The 22,021-nt window shown below is 41.2% G+C and overlaps 1 protein-coding gene across 1 annotated transcript in view; it reads right to left on the reverse strand.

Moving 5' to 3' along the window:
• Positions 1 to 22,021, reverse strand: part of WDR25 (WD repeat domain 25) — a 689,023-nt gene that overhangs the window by 245,776 nt on the left and 421,226 nt on the right. The gene's annotated exons all lie outside the window — the stretch shown is intronic.

Genomic DNA, 22,021 nt, shown 5'->3' on the forward strand with positions numbered 1-22,021 from the left:
CAAGCGGCATCTTCTATCTTCATCCGATGAGGACCGGCTCCATCCTGAAGACCTCCACCGCGGACCCATCTTCATCCGGCGACGTCCAACTGAAGAATGACGGTTCCTTTAAGGGACGTCATCCAAGATGGCGTCCCTCGAATTCTGATGATGGAATCAGCCAATCAGAATCAAGATCAATCCGATTGGCTGATCCAATCAGCCAATCAGATTGAGCTCGCATTATATTGACTGATCGGAACAGCCAATAGAATGTGAGCTCAATCTGATTGGCTGATTGGATCAGCCAATCGGATTGAACTTGATTCTGATTGGCTGATTCCATCAGCCAATCAGAATATTCCTACCTTAATTCCAATTGGCTGATAGAATCCTATCAGCCAATCGGAATTCGAGGGACGCCATCTTGGATGACGTCCCTTAAAGGAACCGTCATTCTTCAGTTGGACGTCGCCGGATGAAGATGGGTCCGCGGTGGAGGTCTTCAGGATGGAGCCGGTCCTCATCGGATGAAGATAGAAGATGCCGCTTGGAAGATGATGGTTGCCGGTCCGGATCTACTCTTCTTCCCGGATAGGATGAAGACTTTGGAGCCTCTTCTGGACCTCTTCAGCCACAGGATGATGGATCGCCAGCCCCCGCTTGGGTTGGATGAAGATTTTGGAGCCATGACCGATTGGTGATACCCGGTGAGGTGAAGACAAGGTAGGATGATCTTCAGGGGCTTAGTGTTAGGTTTATTTAAGGGGGGTTTGGGTTAGATTAGGGGTATGTGGGTGGTGGGTTGTAATGTTGGGGGAGGGTATTGTATGTTTTTTTTTACAGGCAAAAGAGCTGAACTTCTTGGGGCATGCTCCGCAAAGGGCCCTGTTCAGGGCTGGTAAGGTAAAAGAGCTTTGAACTTTAGTAATTTAGAATAGGGTAGGGCATTTTTTATTTTGGGGGTCTTTGTTATTTTATTAGGGGGCTTAGAGTAGGTGTAATTAGTTTAAAATTGTTGTAATATTTTTCTTATGTTTGTAATTATTTTTTTATTTTTTGTAACTTAGTTCTTTTTTATTTTTTGTACTTTAGTTAGTTTATTTCATTGTAGTTATTTGTAGGTATTGTATTTAATTAATGTATTGATAGTGTAGTGTTAGGTTTAATTTTAGGTAATTGTAGGTATTTTATTTAATTAATTTAATGATAGTATAGTGTTAGGTTTAATTGTAACTTAGGTTAGGATTTATTTTACAGGTAATTTTGTAATTATTTTAACTATTTTAGCTATTAAATAGTTCTTAACTATTTAATAGCTATTGTACCTGGTTAAAATAAATACAAAGTTACCTGTAAAATAAATATTAATCCTAAAATAGCTATAATATAATTATAATTTATATTGTAGCTATATTAGGATTTATTTTACAGGTAAGTATTTAGCTTTAAATAGGAATAATTTATTTAATAAGAGTTAATTAATTTCGTTAGATTTAAATTATATTTAAGTTAGGGGGGTGTTAGTGTTTGGGTTAGACTTAGCTTTAGGGGTTAATAATTGAAGTTAGGTGTCGGTGATGTTAGGGAGGGCAGATTAGGGGTTAATACTATTTATTATAGGGTTAGTGAGGCGGATTAGGGGTTAATAACTTTATTATGATAGCGGTGCGGTCCGCTCGGCAGATTAGGGGTTAATAAGTGTAGGCAGGTGGAGGCGACGTTGAGGGGGGCAGATTAGGGGTTAATAAATATAATATAGGGGTCGGCGGAGTTAGGGGCAGCAGATTAGGAGTACATAAGGATAACGTAGGTGGCGGTCGGCAGATTAGGGGTTAAAAAATTTAATCGAGTGGCGGCGATGTGGGGGGCCTCGGTTTAGGGGTACATAGGTAGTTTATGGGTGTTATTGTACTTTCGAGCACAGTAGTTAAGAGCTTTATGAACCGGCGTTAGCCCAGAAAGCTCTTAACTACTGACTTTTTCTGCGGCTGGAGTTTTGTCGTTAGATTTCTAACGCTCACTTCAGCCACGACTCTAAATACCGGAGTTAGAAAGATCCCATTGAAAAGATAGGATACGCAATTGACGTAAGGGGATCTACGGTATGGAAAAGTCGCGGCTGAAAAGTGAGCGTTAGACCCTTTTTTGAGTGACTCCAAATACCGGAGGTAGCCTAAAACCAGCGTTAGGAGCCTCTAACGCTGGTTTTCACGGCTACCGCCAAACTCTAAATCTAGGCCTAAGATAGCTACAATATAACTAATAGTTACATTGTAGCCATCATATGGTTTATTTTTATTTTACAGGCAACTTTGTATTTATTTTAACTAGGTGCAATAGTTATTAAATAGTTATTAACTATTTAATAACTACCTAGTTAAAATAAGTACAAATTTACCTGTAAAATAAACCCTAACCTAAGTTACAATTACACCTAACACTACACTATAATTAAATTAATTACCTAAACTAACTACAATTAAATATAATTAAATTAAATAAACTAAAGTACAAACAAAAAAAAACACTAAATTACAGAAAATAAAAAAGAAATTACATTTTTTTAAACTAATTACACCTAATCTAATCCCCCTAATAAAATTAAAAAGCCCCCCAAAATAAAAAAATTCCCTACCCTATACTAAATTACAAATAGCCCTTAAAAAGGCTTTTTGCGGGGCATTGCCCCAAAGTAATCAGCTCTTTTACCTGTAAAAAAAAAATACAATACCCCCCAACATTAAAACCCACCACCCACACACCCAACCCTAATTTAAAACCCACCCAATCCCCCTTAATAAAACCTAACACTACCCCCTTGAAGATCACCCTACCTTGAGCCGTCTTCACCCAACCGGGCACAAGTGGACCTCCAGAGGGGCAAAAGTCTTCATCCGATCCGGCCAGAAGAGGACATCTAGGCGGCATCTTCTATCTTCTTCCATCCAGAGCGGAGCGGGTCCATCTTGAAGACATCCGACGCGGAGCATCCTCTTCCATCCGACGGCAACTGAAGAATGATGGTTCCTTTAAGTGACATCATCCAAGATGGCGTCCCTTCAATTCTGATTGGCTGATAGAATCCTATCAGCCAATCGGAATTAAGGTAGGAAAAATCCTATTGGCTGATGCAATCAGTCAATAGAATTGAAGTTCAATCAGCCAATAGAATGCAAGCTCAATTCTATTGGCTGATTGCATCAGCCAATAGGATTTTTTCTACCTTAATTCCGATTGGCTGATAAAATAAAAATAAACCCTGATATAGCTACAATGTAACTATTAGTTATATTGTAGCTATCTTAGGGTTTATTTTACAGGTAAGTATTTAGTTTTAAATAGGAATAATTTAATTAATTGTAGTAACTTTATTTATATTTTTTTAAATTATATTTAAGTTAGGGGGGTGTTAGGGTTAGGGTTAGATTTAGATTTAGGGGTTAATACATTTAATATAGTAGCGGCGACGTTGGTGGCGGCAGATTAGGGGTTAATAAATGAAGGTAGGTGTCGGCGATGTTAGGGCCGGCAGATTAGTGGTTAATAAAATGTAACTAGTGTTTGCGAGGCGAGAGTGCGGCGGTTTAGAGGTTAATATATTTATTAAAGTGGGTTAAACATTTTAGTTAAGTGTTTGTGATGTGGGGTGGGGCTCGGTTTAGGGGTTAATAGGTAGTTTATGGGTGTTAGTGTACTTTTAGCACTTTAGTCAAGAGTTTTATGTTACGGTGTTAGCCCATAAAACTCTTAACTACTGACTTTTAAATGCGGTAGGAGTCTGGACAGGAGAGGGTCTACTGCTCACTTTTTCCAGCAATCGCAATACCGGCATTAGGCAAATCCCATTAAAAAGATAGGATACGCAATTGACGTAAGGGGATTTGCGGTATGCTAAAATCGAGGAAAAAAAGTGAGCGGTACACCTGTACCTGCCTGACTCGTAATACCAGCGGGCGATAAAAAGCAGCGATACTCGTAATCTAGGCGAAAGCGATTAACCCCTAAACCACCATCACCCCACAACACAATATACAGTACCTTAATAAACTATTAACCTTTAATTCACCATTCACCCATATCGCAAAACTATCAACCCCTAAACCGCCATCCCCCACCAAGCCAATAAACTTAATTAACCTATTAACCCCTAATCCGCCAAACACCCACAACGAAAATAACTAATTAAATGACTAAACTAACTAACCTAACACCCCCTAACCTAACACCCTCTAAATTAACCCCAATTACCTACATTAAAAAATACTAAGTTACAAACAATTAAAATAAAAAAGCTAACATAATTAAAAAAAAAAAAGATTACAAAAAAAAAAGTCTAACATTACATAAAATAATATACCAAATTATCAAAAAAAAAAATTAAACCTAATCCCTATGAAAATAAAAAAGACCCCACATAATAAAAACACCCCCTAATCTAATGCTAAACTAACAATAGACCTTAAAGGGATACTCAATAAAAATTAAACTTTAATTATTCAGATAGAGCATGCAATTTTAAACAACTTTCCAATTTACTTACATTAACAAAATGTGCACAGTATTTTTATATTTAAAATGTTTGAGTCACCAGCTCCTACTGAGCATGTGCAAGAATAAACGTGTATGCATTTTTGAATGGCTGATTGCTGTCACATGGTACGTGTATGCATTTGTGATTGGCTGATGGCTGTCACATGGTACAGGGGGAGTGGAAAAAAACATAACTTAAAATTGTCAGAAAAAAAATCTACTACTCATTTGAAGTTCAGACTAAGTTCTATTGCATTGTCTTGTTATCTTGTATTTGTTCATTATGCAAATCTACTGTACTGGTCTTTAAAAGGGCCTTTTGTAGGGAATTGTCCTAAGTTAAACAGCTCTTTTACCTTAAAAAATACTAAGTCCCCGCTCTAACAGTAAAATCCCCCCAACCACCAAACCCCTCAAAATAAAAAAAACTAACACTAAAAAATCCTAAACTACCCATTGCCCCTAAAGGGGCATTTGTATGGGTATTGCCCTTAAAAGGGCATTCAGCTCTGTTACTGCCCTTAAAGGGGTATTCAGCTCTTTTTCAAAGGCCCATTAAATCCCTAATCTAAAAAAAAAAAATTAAAAAAAAAAAAATTATGCTTACCTGATAAATTTATTTATTTCCGGATATGGAGAGTCCACGACTTCATCAATTACTAGTGGGAATATCACTCCTGGCCAGCAAAGTTGTTAAGTGTCACTCCCCTACCCATAATCCCCAGGCATTCGACTGAAAGGAAAATGGAAAAAAGGAATAACACAAAGGTGTAGAGGTGCCTAAGATTCAGTTAAATAAAACTGTCTTTCAAATTAAGGGTGGGGTGGTGGACTCTCCATATCCGGAAATAAATAAATTTATCAGGTAAGCATAAATTTAGTTTTTTTCCCTAAGATATGGAGAGTCCACAATGTGATCAATTACTAGAGGGAACCAATACCCAAGCTAGAGAACACAGATGACTAGGTAGGGAGAACAAGGCAGGCAGACTTAGACAGAAGGCACCACCGCTTGAAGAACCTTTCTCCCAAAAGAGGCCTCAGCCGAGGCAAAAGTATCAAATTTGGAAAATTTGGAAAAAGTATGCAGAGAGGACCAAGTTGCAGCCTTGCAAATCTGTTACACAGAAGCTTCATTTTTGAAAGCCCAAGAAGAGGAGACAGCCCTTGTGGAATGAGCCATAATTCTCTCAGGAGGCTGCTGACCAGCAGTCTCATAAGCAAAACAAATTATACTTCTCAACCAGCGAGAAACAGAAGTAGCAATAGCTTTCTGACCTTTACGCCTTCCAGAGAAACAAACAAACAGGGCAGAGGACTGGCGAAAATCCTTAGTCGCCTGTAGGTAGAATTTTAGAGCACGCACAACATCCAAGTTGTGCAACAAACGTTCCTTATGAGAAGAAGGATTAGGACATAGAGAAGGAACAACAATTTCCTGATTAATATTTCTATCTAAAACCACTTTAGGAAGAAACCCCAACTTAGTACGAAGAACCGCCTTATCAGTGTGAAAGATAAGGTGAATCACACTGCAAAGCCGAGAGTTCAGAGATAGCAATAAGAAACAAAACCTTCCAAGATAACAACTTAATATCTATGGAATGCAATGGCTCAAACTGAGCTTACTGTAAAACTTTAAGAACAAGGTTAAGGCTTTAAGTAGGAGCAACAGACTTAAACACAGGCCTGATTCTGACCAGGGCTTGACAAAAAGATTGAACATCAGCCAGACGCTTGTGTGGCAAAACAGATAAAGCAGAAATCTGACCCTTCAAAAAACTGACTGACAGTCCCTTCTCGAGACATTCCTGGAGAAAAGACAAAATCCTAGGAATACTGACCTTACTCCAAGAGTAGATCTTGGATTCACACCAATAAAGGTATTTACGCCATACCTTTTGGTAAATCTTTCTAGTAACAGGCTTGTGAGCCTGAATCATGGTCTCAATGACCGACGCTTAGACAGGACTAAGCGTTCAATCTCCAAGCAGTCAGCTTCAGAGAAACGAGATTTGGATGAAGGAATAGACCCTGAGTTAGAAAGTCCTTCCTCAGAGGCAACCTCCAAGGTGGAAGAGATGATATCTTCACTAGGGCTGCAAACCAGATCCTGCGAGGCCACGCAGGAGCTATTAGAATTACCAATGCTCTCTCCAGTTTGATACAAGCAATGACTAGTGGAAGGAGAGCAAACGAAGGAAACATATGCCAGACCGAAATCCCAAGGAACCAGAGCATCTATCAGAACGGCCTGCTGATCTCTTGACCTTGAACCGTACCTTGAAAGCTTGGTGTTCTGCCGAGACACCATCAGATCCAACTCTGGCATACCCTATTTGAGGGTTAACCTGGAGAACGCCTCCGGATAGAGAGTCCACTCCCTGGGATGAAATGTCTGTCTGCTCAAGAAAATCCACTTCACAGTTGGCAGATAGACAGCAATTGTGAGCTTCCGCCCACTGAACAATTCGAGCCACCTCCTTCATAGCTATGGAACTCAGAGTTCCTCCCTGGTGGTTGATGTAAGCCACTGAGGTTATATTGTCTGACTGGAACCTGATAAACTGGGATAAGGACAACTGAGGCCAAGCCATCAGGGCATTGTAAATCGCTCTCAACTCCAAGATATTTATGGGGAGAGCAGACTCCTCCCGAGTCCATAGTCCCTGCACCTTTAATGAGTCCCAGATTGCTCCCCAGCCCAGTAGCCTGGTGTTTGTGGTCAAAATCACCCAGGAAGGTCTCCAGAAACATGTGCCCTGAGACAGATGCTCCTGAGAAAGCCACCACGGGAGAGAGTCTCTTGTCGTCTGATCTAGATCTATCCTCTGAGACAAATCCAAATGGTCCCCGTTCCATTGTCTGAGCATGCATAACTGCAGAGCTCTCAAATGGAAGTGACCATCAGACCAATTACCTCCATACATAGAGCCACTGATGGCCGAACAGCAGACTGCAGAGAGAGGGATGAGAAAAGAATTTTGGATTTTCTGACCTCTGTCAGAAATATTTTCCTAGATAGGGAATCTATTATGGTCCCTAAGAAAACCAACCTTGTAGCTGGAACAAGGGAACTCTTTTCCAGATTCACTTTCCATTCGTGGGAACGTAGAAAAGACAACAAGATCTCTGTATGAGAGTTTGCTTGTTGAAAAGACGGCGCCTGAACCTATATGTCGTCCAGGTAGGGCGCCACTGAAATTCGCTGAGACCTGATCACTGCCAAGAGAGCCCCCAGAACCTTTGAGAAGATTCTGGGAGCTGTGGCAAGGCCAAATGGAAGAGCCACAAACTGAAAGTGTTTGTCTAGAAATGCGAATCTCAGGAACTCGTGATGATCCCTGTGGATGGGAACATGAAGATACGCATCCTTCAAGTCTAAGGTCGTCATGAACTGACCCTCTTGGACCAAGGGAAGAATGGAACAAATGGTTTCCATTTTAAAAGGACGGTACCCTGAGGAACTTGTTGAGACACTTTATATACACTATATATACTAGAATAGGACGAAAAGTTCCCTCTTTTTTGGGAACCACAAACAGGTTTGAATAGAATCCTAGACCCTGTTCCCTGACAGGAACTGGAACTATCACTCCCAGGTAAGAAAGGTCCCGAACGCAATTCAAGAATGCCTTTCTTTTTATTTGGTCTGCAGATAATCTGGAGAGGTGGTATCTGCCTCTGGGAGGAAATGTTTTGAATTATATTTTGTAACCCTGAGATACTATGTCTACAGCCCAGGGATCTGGGACATCTCGTATGTATGCTTGATAAAACTCAGAAAGTCTGCCCCCCACTTGATCCGATCCCAGATCAGGGGCGAACCCTTCATGCTGATTTAGACTCAGCTGCGGGTTTCTTTGATTGCTTCCCCTTATTCCAAGACTGATTGGGTTTCCAAGAAGACTTGGACTGTTCCTGTTCGGAAGAGGAAGACTTTCCTTTGAAGTTATGAAAGGAACGAAAATAACTCTGACGTCCTTTAGGTCTATTCTTCTTGACTTGTGGTAGAAAAAACCCTTTTCCACCAGTACTGTCAGAAATTATTTCTGCCAGACCAGGTCCAAACAAAGTCTTACCCTTGTAAGGAAGCGCCAGAAGCTTGGACTTAGAAGTAACATCCGCTGACCAAGATTTCAGCCACAACGCCTTGCGAGCTAACACAGCAAAGCCAGATATCTTGGCTCCCAGTTTAATAACTTTCATGGTAGCATCAGAAATAAAGGAATTGGCTAGCTTGAGAGCCTTAATCCTATCTTCTATCTCCTCCAAAGGAGTCTCTACATGAAGTGAATCAGACAAGGAGTCGTACCAATAAGATGCCGCACTTGACACAGTGGCAATACAAACTGAAGGTTGCCATTGAAGACCTTGATGAACATACATCTTTTTCAAATAAGCCTCCAGCTTTTTGTCCATTGGATCCTTAAAAGAGCAGCTATCCTCTATAGGAATGGTATTTCTCTTAGCCAGAGTAGAAATGGCCCCTTCTATTTTAGGCACCGTGTGCCATGAATCTTTAAAGGAGTCAGCTACAGAAAACATATTTTTAAAGGCAGGAGACGGTAGAAAAGGCATCCCTGTCTTCTCCCATTCCTGTGCAATAATCTCCATAGCATGGTCTGGCACAGGAAACACCTCCACAGAGGAAGGGGCATCATAGTATTTATTAAGTTTACTAGATTTCTTAGGGTTAACAACAACAGGAGTATCGGAGTTGTCCAAAGTAGCCAAAACCTCCTTTAACAATTCACAAAGGTGTTCAAGCTTAAATCTGAAGGTCACTACTTCAGTATCAAATGCAGAAATTATACTGTCCGAATCTGAGATTTCACCCTCAAAAAGCAACCTGTGTAGCAGAAGATGGAGCAAAAACCTTACTATCTGAATCTCTAATTTTCCTCTTGCGTTTTACCTTAAGCATAGGAAAAGCAGATAATACCGCAGAAGATAACTGTGCAGCAATATCTGCAAGAGGCTGAGAGGAACCGCAGGGTACGGCATGTGACGTCATAGAGGATTGTGCCGTTATAGGAGAAAGTATGGCATAGCCTGAACAGCATCACCCTGAGAGACATTAGGCTCATGTGGCAATAACTTTCCTTTACATGCTAACGTTCTAGCTAAACATGTAGAACAAAATTGCAAAGGAGACACAATCTGTGCCTCTAAACATAATAAACAATTGTTAAAAGCAACATTTTCATACATGTTCTAGTTTCAAAAATAGAACCAAAAAGTAACAGAAAAAATATATTTCTGGAAAAGCTACTTTAAGACAGTCCTGGATACAGTAATGTGTTATAAGAATAATGCTTGTACTAAGATTTGGGACACAGTGCATAAAATTAAAAGTTCTCAGGTACAAATTTAGGAGCAATTACAGCCAGCGACCATACACAGTCGATATCTGGCGGGAAGCACTGTGTGACGCAGCTCCGATGATAGAACACAGGAGTCACGTGATCGACCACACCGGAACTGCGCAGACATTGAAGAGTGTGTGTTCCGATATACCTCCTCCCCCTAACAGAAAAAAACGGCAAACAGTGCCAGAAGTAGCATTTAAGGAAACGCTAGAAACCAAGTCCCCTAACACACTGCCACCAATAAGAGTAGTTAAGCACTATAAGCGGCACCCGGTCAAAACACCAACAGCCCAAATGAACACTATTTCTATAAAAATGCGAAATAAATCGAGCCTCAGAGTAATAGTCCCCAGATAAGGGGAATTAACCCTTTGTCACATACAATGCCCTGCACACTACCCAAAGAATCCTATTTAGAGGATTTCTATGTCCCATAATTTTTCCTGCAGTAAAATGAATGATCCTCTAAGTGCAAAGTCTTCAGTCCCTAGAAGACAAAAAATGCACTTACCTGCAGTCTAGCTGTCTGGCAGGGAGACAGCTCACAAAGCGTGAAAGGACACATACTCCTATCAGAGACCTGTAGAAAAAAAGAAAGAACAGAGTAAACCTACTCTGGCTTTCAATACAAGGGCAGCAATCTGGAAAACACAGCAAGGCCTACCTTGCAAGTTCCTAACTGCTTAAAAGCCAGCACTACTCTATTGCAGAGATTGACGTCGACTACAGCTAGACCCAATTTTCTTCAGACACCAAACTTCACCTCCTCCATTGACAGAGGCAAAGAGAATGACTGGGGATTATGGGTAGGGGAGTGACATTTAACAGCTTTTCTGTGGTGCTCTTTGCCTCCTCCTGCTGGCCAGGAGTGATATTTCCACTAGTAATTGATGACGTTGTAGACTCTCCATATCTTAGGAAAGAAACAGCCTAAGTCTAAACGCCAGATAGGTACTCATGGTTCCTGAAGTCCGGCAGTGAAGTCTTCTTCCAACCGGCGATATCTTCTATCTTCTTCCAAGCGCAGAACTGAAGACCGCTAGTTTATCCGACTTACGGCACTTTATGAACTGCCGATGTGCAAGGTGAAATTACGAGCGGTGCGGGTTTCAACAGTTACGCTGAAGCTTGCCCTGCATATGTAATCTCACCCTATATCTTTGCCTTGTAAGTAAGCAGGTTATGGTGAGAAATTGCACTTTAGTCACTATGTGACTTTATTTGATGCCTAGGTTTTTACACTGCTGATTGTATTTGTTTGTTCATTGTCACATGACACCTTTTGCACCATGAAAAATTCCTTGTATATTTTTTTCTTTTTTATACTTGGCAAATACATTTTTATATTCTATTTTATTTGTTTTATTAAAACCAAACAAACCTCTGGAAAACCCTAGTAGTTACAGATCTATCTCACTTCTAAATACAGATATAAACATTTTAGGTAAGATTCTAGCAAAATGCATCAATACAGTTCTTAATGACATTATCCACACAGACCACATTCCCCGTTGAGAAGCAATAGACAACACCATCACCCTAACATGCAAATTACAAAACATTAAATCGACTCTAATCACCACACCGACACAGAAAAAGCTTTTGACAGCACCAATTGGTCTTTCTTGAGATCCACGTTAGAAGTCTTTGGATTTGGCCCTAAAATGACAAATCACATCTTTGGCTTATACTCACATCCCTCTGCTAACGTGAAAGTGGATGATGTACTATACCACCCTTTCCCTATTCAAAATGGCACTCGAAAATTCTGTCTACTCTTACCAATTTTATTTATGTTAACTATGGAAATGTTAGCACCCTATACACAGCAAAATAAAAACATAAAAGGCATTTGATTAAGCCTCCATCAATTTAAAATTGCTATGTATGCGCCTACCCCATCACTCAACCCCTAACATTCTAGGTAAAATAAACAGATTGTCTATTGTCCAATTTTGTGATCAATGTGCAAAAATCTGAAATTTTAAATGTAACTCTATACCAAAACAAATTTAAATCCTTGGACATTATATGTTCCCTTTGGCTTCAACAGAAAACCATAAAATACCTTGGGATATATATTTCACCTCAGCCCTGAATTATTATTTGACAAAAAATACACAACACTTCTTAATAATACCTTAACCCAAGCCTTTAAGATAACCACTCTTCCCAGAATTTTATACTCCTTACAAGCCCTCCCCCTCATTTTACAGAGCTGGTATATCCAGAGACATCAAGGACAGATTAATGCTTTTATATGGGGCAGAAGTAAACTGAGAATCAGCAAAAATATTTTTTATAGATCCTCTAGAGACGAGAAGCTAGGACTCTCAAATACCAAAGACTATAAAGAGGCAGTGACTCTTCAGAGAATTTTGGGTTGACACTGCTTCAGTGACTTAAAAGGCTGGATATCAATTGACTCTCATATCCTAAAGGTTCCCCAAATTGTTCTCTTCTAGAGATCGACAGAAACCTTTTTTTGTGTCTGGGACACCATAGTTGAATCAAATAAACAAATCACAACTAACAGGTCCCCCTTATTACCAATTCCGCTGAATGCGAAATTGACAGGAGGTCTAGATAGTGGTTTCCAACGATCTCAGAAATGGGATCATACTGTACCTTAAGTAACATTCTTAAATAATAGGAAGCTAATAGCGAAGAACCAGCTTACAGAAACTGCTAGTGGTAAATTTACTAGGTGGCTCAAATATGCTGAATTTGATCTCTTTATTCAGACCTCCCTTTTTAAATCTGACCTTCTAAGGACATTGACTATTTTTTAAAGTGTGTGTTTTAAAGGTTCAGATACTAAAAGCCCCCTCTCATTATCATGTAGATCTTTGCAAATCACATGTGCAATCTTACCCACATACACGTCTAGATGGAATGCAGAGTTAAAACTAGATATAGTTTCCAAAGATTGGGAAATAATTTTCAATAATACTCAGAGGGCCTCTACCGAACCTCAACTTCTAGAAAAAGTTTTATTATGCTGCTACCTGACTCCACTCAGGCTCCATTCCATTTTTCCCGGAGCTTCCTGAGGTTGTTGGAGGGGCTTTGGGGAGACTGGTAGTTTACTACACATTTGGTGGAACTGTAAACATATATAAACTTTATGGGTAGAGACTGAGGCACACTTTCAAACAATTATTGACAATAACTTAGAGCTAACTCCCGAATTGCCCTACTTAATGATCTTCAAAGTTTTTATTGTAAACTGAAAATGCTTTTATTACAAACTGGACTTAATGCAGCAAAATTACTAATCACACCTCACTGGAAAGCAACAAGTGCACCTTCAAAACATATTTGTATAGAAAGGGTCTCAGAACTGTTGACAATAGATATGTATATTTTTTTAAGATGTAACAAAATGGCATTCTTCGCAGAGGTCAAATGTCTATGGGAGGAGTCTATCAAGGCTCCAAATAACAATAAAGTTATAAACCAATCTTCTCAACACTGACCCCTCACATATAATATAATTTCTGAAGTGGTTTGATAGGATAGAGCTCCCAAACCATTGCAATCCTGTAAAATGCAGGACAATTGGAAGCACTGCTTACATATAAGTACAGTACATATTTTTGCTCCGATTAGTAGCATATCAAAAACTTGTGCACAGGCTTACTGAGTAAATGTGTTGCCGCTTGTAAACAGAGATTGGACATATTGCTTATCCATAAAAGGATATTAAATCAATGTTTGACTGCACTGGACAATATTTGAAAGTGCAAACACATGAAACAAAAACATATGGGCAATGGAATGCAAATGAGACCAGCTAAGTAGTCTTAATATAGAGGAAAATAAAACTAACAAGTTTGCTCTAGACTGTGGGATTTGTAGTTTTGGTAGCCAGTTAAACAATAGAACTCTTCAATACTCACGCCTAGATTTAGAGTTCTGCGTTAGCCGTCAAAAGCAGCGTTAAGGGGTCCTAACGCTGCTTTTGGCCGCCCGCTGGTATTTAGAGTCAGGCAGGAAAAAGTCTAACGCTCACTTTCAAGCCGTAACTTTTCCATACCGCAGATCCCCTTACGCCAATTGCGTATCCTATCTTTTCAATGGGATCTGCCTAAGGCAAAAGAGCTGATTACTTAGGGGCATGCCCCGCAAAAAGCCCCTTTAAGGGCTGGTAAAAGAGCTGGTTACTTTTTAATTTAGAATAGGGTAGTGACCTTTATTATTTTGGGGGGCTTTTTTATTTTATTAGGGGGCTTAGAGTAGGTGTGATTAGCCTAATATTCTTGTAATCTTTTTTTATTTTTTGTAATTTAGTGGTTTTTTTTTTAATTGTATGTAATTGTAGGTAAATTATTTAATTAATTTATTGATAGTGTAGTGTTAGGTTTAATTGTAACTTAGGTTAGGATTTATTTTACAGGTAATTTTGTAATTATTTTAACTAGGTAGCTATTAAATAGTTAATAACTATTTAATAGCTATTGTACCTAGTTAAAATAAATACAAAGTTGCCTGTAAAATAAATATAAATCCTAAAATAGCTACAATATAATTATTCGTTATATTGTAGCTATATTAGGGTTTATTTTACAGGTAAGTATTTAGTTTTACATAGGAATACTTTAGTTAATAAGATTTAATTTATTTCGTTAGATTAAAATTATATTTAACTTAGGGGGGTGTTAGGGTTAGGGTTAGACTTAGCTTTACGGGTTAATACATTTATTAGAGTAGCGGCGAGGTCCGGTCGGCAGATTAGGGGTTAATACTTGAAGTTAGGTGGCGGCGATGTTAGGGAGGGCAGATTAGGGGTTAATACTATTTATTATAGTGTTTGCGAGGCGGGAGTGCGGCGGTTTAGGGGGTTAATAACTTTATTAGAGTAGCGGCGAGGTCCGGTCAGCAGATCAGGGGTTAATAAGTGTAGGTAAGGTAGCTGCAACGTTGGGGGGCAGATTAGGGGTTAATAAATATAATATAGGTGTCGGCGATGTTAGGGGCAGCACATTAGGGGTACATAGGTATAATGTAGGTTGCGGCGGTGTCCGGAGCGGCAGAAATAGGGGTTAATAATAATATGCAGGTGTCAGCGATAGCGGGGGCGGCAGATTAGGGGTTAATAAGTGTAAGGTTAGGGGTGTTTAGACTCGGGGTTCATGTTAGGGTGTTAGGTGCAGACTTAGAAACTGTTTCCCCATAGGAAACAATGGGGCTGTGTTGGGAGCTTAACGCTGCTTTTTTGCAGGTGTTAGGTTTTTTTTCAGCCCAAACTGCCCCATTGTTTCCTATGGGGGAATTGTGCACGAGCACGTTTTGCCAGCTTACCGCTACCGTAAGCAATGCTGGTATTGAGGGTTGAAGTGGAGCTACATTATTCTCAACGCACCCTTTTTCTGAGCCTAACGCAGCCCCTCAGACAACTCTCAATACCAGCGTTGTTTGGAAGCAGCGGTAGGAAAAAAAGCTGCGTTAGCTACGCGGGTCTTTACCGACAAAACTCTAAATCTAGCCGTCAGTATTGAGTTATATGAAAGTCTTAATATAGAGGAGAATAAAACTAACAAGTTTGCTCTAGACTGTGGGATTTGTAGTTTTGGTAGCCAGTTATACAATAGAACTCTTCAATACTCAGTATTGAGTTATATGAAAGTGGTGGATACTGTCCATTTAATTGCAGAAAGGAACAATATTGATATATTTGCCACTTTAAGGTTTTGTCTTTCAGTGATAGATATCTCCATCCTCACAGTGGCATTTTAACAAAGAAACATAAATTATGCTTACCTGATAATTTTATTTCCATCGTCGGGAGGAGAGTCCACGGCTTCAATCATTACTTTTAGGAATACAGAACCTGGCCACCAGGAGGAGGCAAAGACACCCCAGCCAAAGGCTTAAATACCTGCCCCACTCCCCTCATTCCCCAGTCATTCTGCCAAGGGAACAAGGAACAGAAGGAGAAATATCAGGGTATAAATGGTGCCAGAAGATAAAATAAATTTAGGTCCGTCCACCGGAGTTACGGGCGGGAGCCGTGGACTCTCCTCCCCACAATGGAAATTAAATCAGGCAAGCATAATTTATGTTTTCCATCTAAAGGGGAGGAGAGTCCACGACTTCATTCATTACTTTTGGGAAACATATATCCAAGCTTTAGAAGACACTGAATGAAACCGGGAGGGTAAAAAGGCAGACCCTAATCTGAGGGCACCACAGCCTGTAAAACCTTTCTCCCAAAAGCAGTTTCCGCAGAAGCAAAAACGTCAAATTTGTAAAACTTTTTGAAAGTGTGTAAGGAGGACCAGGTAGCCACTTACAAATCTGCTCCATAGAGGCCTCATTCTTGAAGGCCCAAGATGAAGCCACAGTTCTAGTTCAATGAACCGTGATCCTCTGAGGAGGCTTATGTCCCGCTGTCTCATAGGCAAAGTGAATCAAGCTCCTCAACCAAAAGGACAAAGAAGTAGAAGAGGCCCTCTGCCCCTTGCGCTTCCTGGAAAACATCACAAAAAGAGATGTAGACTGTCTAATATCCTTTGTAGCCTGTAGATAGAACTTTAAGGCACCAACCAGATCCAGATTATGAAGTAACCTCTCCTTAGAAGAAGGGTTAGGACACAAAGAAGGAACAATTATTTCCTGATTGATATTACGGTTAGACACCACCTTGGGAAGAAACCCCAAACTTGTGCGACGCATGAAAAACCAGATAAGGAGGCTTGGATTGTAAGGCAGCCAGCTCAGATACTCTGTGTGCCGATGCAATAGCCAACAGGAAAATAACCTTCCAGGACAGAATCTTAATGTCAATAGAATGCATAGACTCAAACGGAACCTTCTGCAATACCTTAAAGGGACACTCAGGTTAAATTAAATTTTCATGATTCAGATACAGCATGTAATTTTAAACAACTTTCCAATTTACTTCCATAAAAAAAAATGTGCACAGTCTTTTATATTTACAATTTTTGAGTCACCAGATCCTACTGAGCATGTGCAAGAATTCACAGACTATACGTATATGCATTTGTGGTTGGCTGATTGCTATCACATGGTACAAGGGGAGTGGAAATATACATAACTTTAAAATTTGTTATAAAAAAATCTACTACTCATTTGAAGCTCAGACTAAGTGCTATTGCATTGTCTTGTTATCTTGCATTTGTTGATTATGCAAATCTAATGTGTTGACTGGTCCTTTAAGGACCAAGTTTAAGCTCCATGGGGGAGCAGACTGCCTAAAGGCAGGCCTGATTCTAGACAGAGCCTGAACAAAAGATTGAATGTCAGGAAGCTCAGCGAGTCTCCTGTGCAACAAGACTGATAATGCAGAAATCTGTCCCTTTAAGGAACTGGCGGCAAGACCCTTCTCCAAACCTTCTTGGAGAAAGGACAGAATCCTGGATACCTTCACCTTGTGCCAAGGATATACCTGCTTCTCACACCAGGACAAGTAAGTCCTCCACACCTTGTGGTAGATGCGACGAGTGACTGGCTTCCTTGCCTGAACTAGAGTGTCAATCACACTTTCAGAAAAAACTCTCTTGGCTAGGACTAAGCGTTCAATCTCCATGCAGTCAGCCTCAGAGAAACAAGATTTTGATATTAAAAGGGAACCTGTTCCAGCAGATCCCTGCGACAGGGTAACCTCCATGTCGGAGAGGATGACATCCCAACCAGATCCGCAAACCATGTCATAGGCGTCAACACTGGAGCAATCAGAATGGACGAAGCTTGCTCCTGCTTGATGCGTGCCACTATACGGGGTAGAAGTGGTAACGGTGGAAAAATGTAAGCTAGGCTGAATCACCAAAGCACCACTAAGGCATCTATCAGCTCTACTTGGGGATCCCTCGACCTCGATCCGTATCAGGGTAGCATGCAATTGAGTCTGGATGCCATGAGATCTATCTCCGCGTTCCCAACCTGAGAGAGTGAAGAGATCATTCCCTTGGATGGAAGGATTGCCTGCTGAGAAAGTCCGCTTCCCAGTTGTCCACACCTGGACTGTGGATCGGTGAGACGAGCAGCTGTGGGACTCTGCCCACTCCAAAATCCGAGACACCTCCCTCATTGCTAGGGAGCTCCTTGTACCCCCCTGATGGTTGATGTAAGCCACCAAGGTAATGTTGTCGGTCTGGAATCTGATGAAGCTAAACGAGCCCAGAGGAGGCCACGCCCTCAGAGCATTGTAGAAGTTCCAGAATATTTATCGGAAGGAGAGACTCCTCCCGGTTCCATTTTCCTTGTGCCATCCTGGCACTGCAAACAGCCCCCCATCCTGCCAGACTTGTGTTCATGGTCACAATCTCCCAGGACGATCTCAAGAAGGATGTCCCCAGGGACAGATGCTCCAGACGGATCCACCAAGAAAGGGAGTCCCTGGTCCGAGCATCCATGGATATCCACTGTGATAGATCTGAATGATCGCCGTTCCACTGCCTCAACATACACAATTGAAGAGGTCTGAGATGGAATCTGGCGAAAGGCATGACGTCTATGCTGGAAACCATGAGCCCGATCATCTCCATACAATAAGCCACTGAAGGGCTTGAGGAGAACTGAAGGGCAAGACAGGTGGACACAAACCTTCCAACCGTGAGATTGGAGCAAGAAAAGAAGAGCCCTCGAATAATCCTCTGCAAGGCTGAACAACTAAGCCTGGGCTAGGATGTCGTCCAGATAGGGCACCACATCAATGCCCCTGCATCTGACCACCGCAAGTAGCACCCCCAGAACCTTTGTGAAGACTCTCAGGGCCGTCAACAAACTGAAGGGAAGGGCCACAAACTGGAAGAAGCCTGCCGAGACAAAATCGGCATGAAGGGGCGGCCCCCGACCGGTCTCCAGGACCAAGTAGGGGGCAGGTTGTCTCTCTTCTCCGAAGCCTGGTTGCAGGACATTCAGGACCCTTAGGTTCTGGAGGTTGTCCTCCAGGAACTTGAAGTGGTCCCTGTGAATTGGAACATGAAGGTAAGCATCCTTCAAATCTATTGTCGTCATAAACTGCCCCTCTTGAACTAGGGGCAGAATAGATCTGATTGATTCCATTTTGAACGATGGAACAGTCAGAAACGTGCCCTCCTTCTTTGGAACCACAAAAAGATTTGAATAGTACCTTAGACCCCTTTCTGCTTGGGGTACTGGTACGATAACACCTAGAGAGGAGAGACCCCTCACACATTCTAGAAAGGCCTCTCTCTTTTCCGATCTTGAAGACAGGAGGAATCTACCCCTGGGCGGATGGGACCTGAACCATATCCTGTAACCCTGGGCGACAACCTCCAGAACCCAAGGGTCCTGAATGTCCTGCAACCAGGCTTCGGAGAAGAGAGACAACCTGCCCCCTACTTAGTCCTGGAGACCGGTCGGGGGCCACCCCTTCATGCCGATTTTGTCTCGGTGGGCTTCTTGTTCTGCTTGGACTTGTTCCAAGACTGAGCAGGCTTCCAAGTTCCCTTGAACTGATCTGCTTTCGCGGCGGGCTGCTGGCGCTTGGCCTTGTCCACACGAAAGGGACAAAAAGTAGATCCTTTAGGCTTAGCCTTCTTATCCTGTGGTAGGAAAGCTCCCTTGCCTCCCGTAACCGTGGATATGATCGAATCCCATCCTGGACCGAACAGAATATTTCCTTAAAATGGCAGGGACAACAGCCTCGACTTAGAGGTCATGTCTGCAGACCAAGACTTTAGCCACAGAGCCCTGCAAGCTAAAACGGAGAATCCTGAAACCTTTGCATCCAGGCAAATAATTTGCATATTGGCGTCACAAATGAAAGAATTGGCGACCTTCAACGCCTTAATCTTATCCTGTATCTCGTCGATGGAAGTCTCCCTCTCGACCATATCACACAGGGATTCACACCAATATGTCGCAGCTCCGGAAACCGCGGCTATAGCCGCTGCTGGTTGAAAGACAAACCCTGTGTGCTGAAACATTTTCCTTAACATGTTTTCCAACTTTTTATCCACGGGCTCTTTAAACTACGAACTATCCTCGAGAGGAATAATTGTCTGCTTCCCGAGCGTGGAAAAAGCACAATCCACCTTAGGGACAGTCCCCCACAGTTCGAGCTGAGAGTCCGGAATGGGGAACAGTTTCTTAAAGGAAGAAGTAGAGGAAAAGCAAGAATTTAATCAATCTAATTCTTTCTTAATAATATTAGCCATCTTAACAGGAACCGGGAAGGTCTAAGGTACCACCCTGTCCTCGTATACCTTATCAAGCTTAGGAATCGAAGTTTCCTCCGGAAGCTTTGGCTCCGCAACCTCCAGAGTAGCAAGCACTTGCTTCAGCAAAAAGCGCAAATTCTCTATCCTAAACCTAAAGTCAGGCTCCTCCGCAGCCAGAGGTTGAGATGACACGGACTCCGACCCAGAAGGAGCCTCCTCCGAAGAGTCGGAGTGGGCCTCATCATCGACGGCCAATGAATCTCTCCCGTAGGAGTAATGGTTGAACCCTAGGGTGCTGCATGTGCAGGGAACGTACCTCACGGGAACCCTCAGAGCTGGACAGCTTAGTAGTAGTAGACATCCTTTTACATCTAGATGTTGCAACTTTATCAAGGCATGTGGAACATAGTTGAGCAGGCTGATCTACAAGAACCTCCTCACAATAAACACAGGAATGAGACTTTGTTAAAAAGGGAGTAACCTCTAACGCGTCAGAGTCCTCCACATCTTGCGCTTTTATTATGGACTAGATTAGACTAATAAACAGGCACCTTTATACCTCAAATGGTCAAATGGTCGGGCATTCACCACCTCCTATGACCCGGACTACAGAAACCGCTTCGTCTCCTGCACCGCTGATCAACAGTGGAAGTGGAAACCGCCACACCCAGTCACATGGAATGCCTCGCAGGACCGCCCCTGCACTAAGGAGAAAACGTGCCAAAACCAGCTGCGCAAATACTCCCGGAAGTCAACCTGAAAGTTCCACCATTGCCAGATCCTCATCTCCCACATAATGCAGCAATAACACAATAAGCAATATCATGTATAACCCCCCCTGTCCAATAATTCCCTTACCAGGAATATTAACCCTTGATTCCATAAGATAAAAGGCGTCACACTGTGACCCTGTCTTCTGTGTTATCATTATGTATAAAAAATGAAATGATCTTACCAGAATCACACACACACACACATACATATACATACAAACATTGATATTCATACACACATATGCACACACACACACATACAGGTACATATACATACACACATTCATAGACATTAATGCACACACACAAACATACATATACATACACACACATACATTTGCATAAACACACATAGACATTCATACACATATACACACACACACATAAATTTACATAAACACACACACAAAAACATATATATATATACACATACACACACATAAATTTACATAAACACACATATACATACATACACATTCATACACACATATACACACACATAAACATACATACATTTACATAAACACACATAAATTCACATAAACAGACCTATACATACACACATACATACACCCATAGACATTCATACACACATATACATACACACATTTACACACACATAAATGTACATAAACACACATAAATGTACATAAACACACATATACATACATAAATACACACACATGAATATACATATACATGATGTGGCTTTTCACTTACCTTAAGAATGGGAGTGTTAGTATAAACAGAAGGTACCATTGTGTAGGGCACTTACATAGGGTAATAATGGACCACCTTATAATTCTTGTTACAGGAAGAAAAACACATACTTTTGCTTCTTAAAATATTTGACAAATGCGTTGGGGGTGGGGTGGGCCCCCCAAAGAAATCTTGCACCAGGGCCCTCAATTTGTCAGGTCTGCCACTGCTCAGAATAGAGGAGACAGCTGGTAATTAGTAGCTAATTGTTAATCACAATGTGGTGAAGTTAGCTACATTGTCTTTTAGATTTCCGCTAAAACAAAGCATCAGTGTCACTAACCTTAATGAGATTTCTGGTAAAAAGGGGTATCAGTGCAAGTTAATAAAAAGGAAAAATAAGCTAAAACAAAAAAGAAAGAAAAAAATCTTTATACTTTACATATGTTTCTTTTATTTTTGTCTTTTATGGCAAAAGGTCCCTTCTCGTGTTGTGTGAAATGTTTTCAGCATA

This window comes from Bombina bombina, chromosome 1 (assembly GCF_027579735.1).
Source record: "Bombina bombina isolate aBomBom1 chromosome 1, aBomBom1.pri, whole genome shotgun sequence".
NCBI classification, from domain to species: Eukaryota; Metazoa; Chordata; class Amphibia; order Anura; family Bombinatoridae; genus Bombina; species Bombina bombina.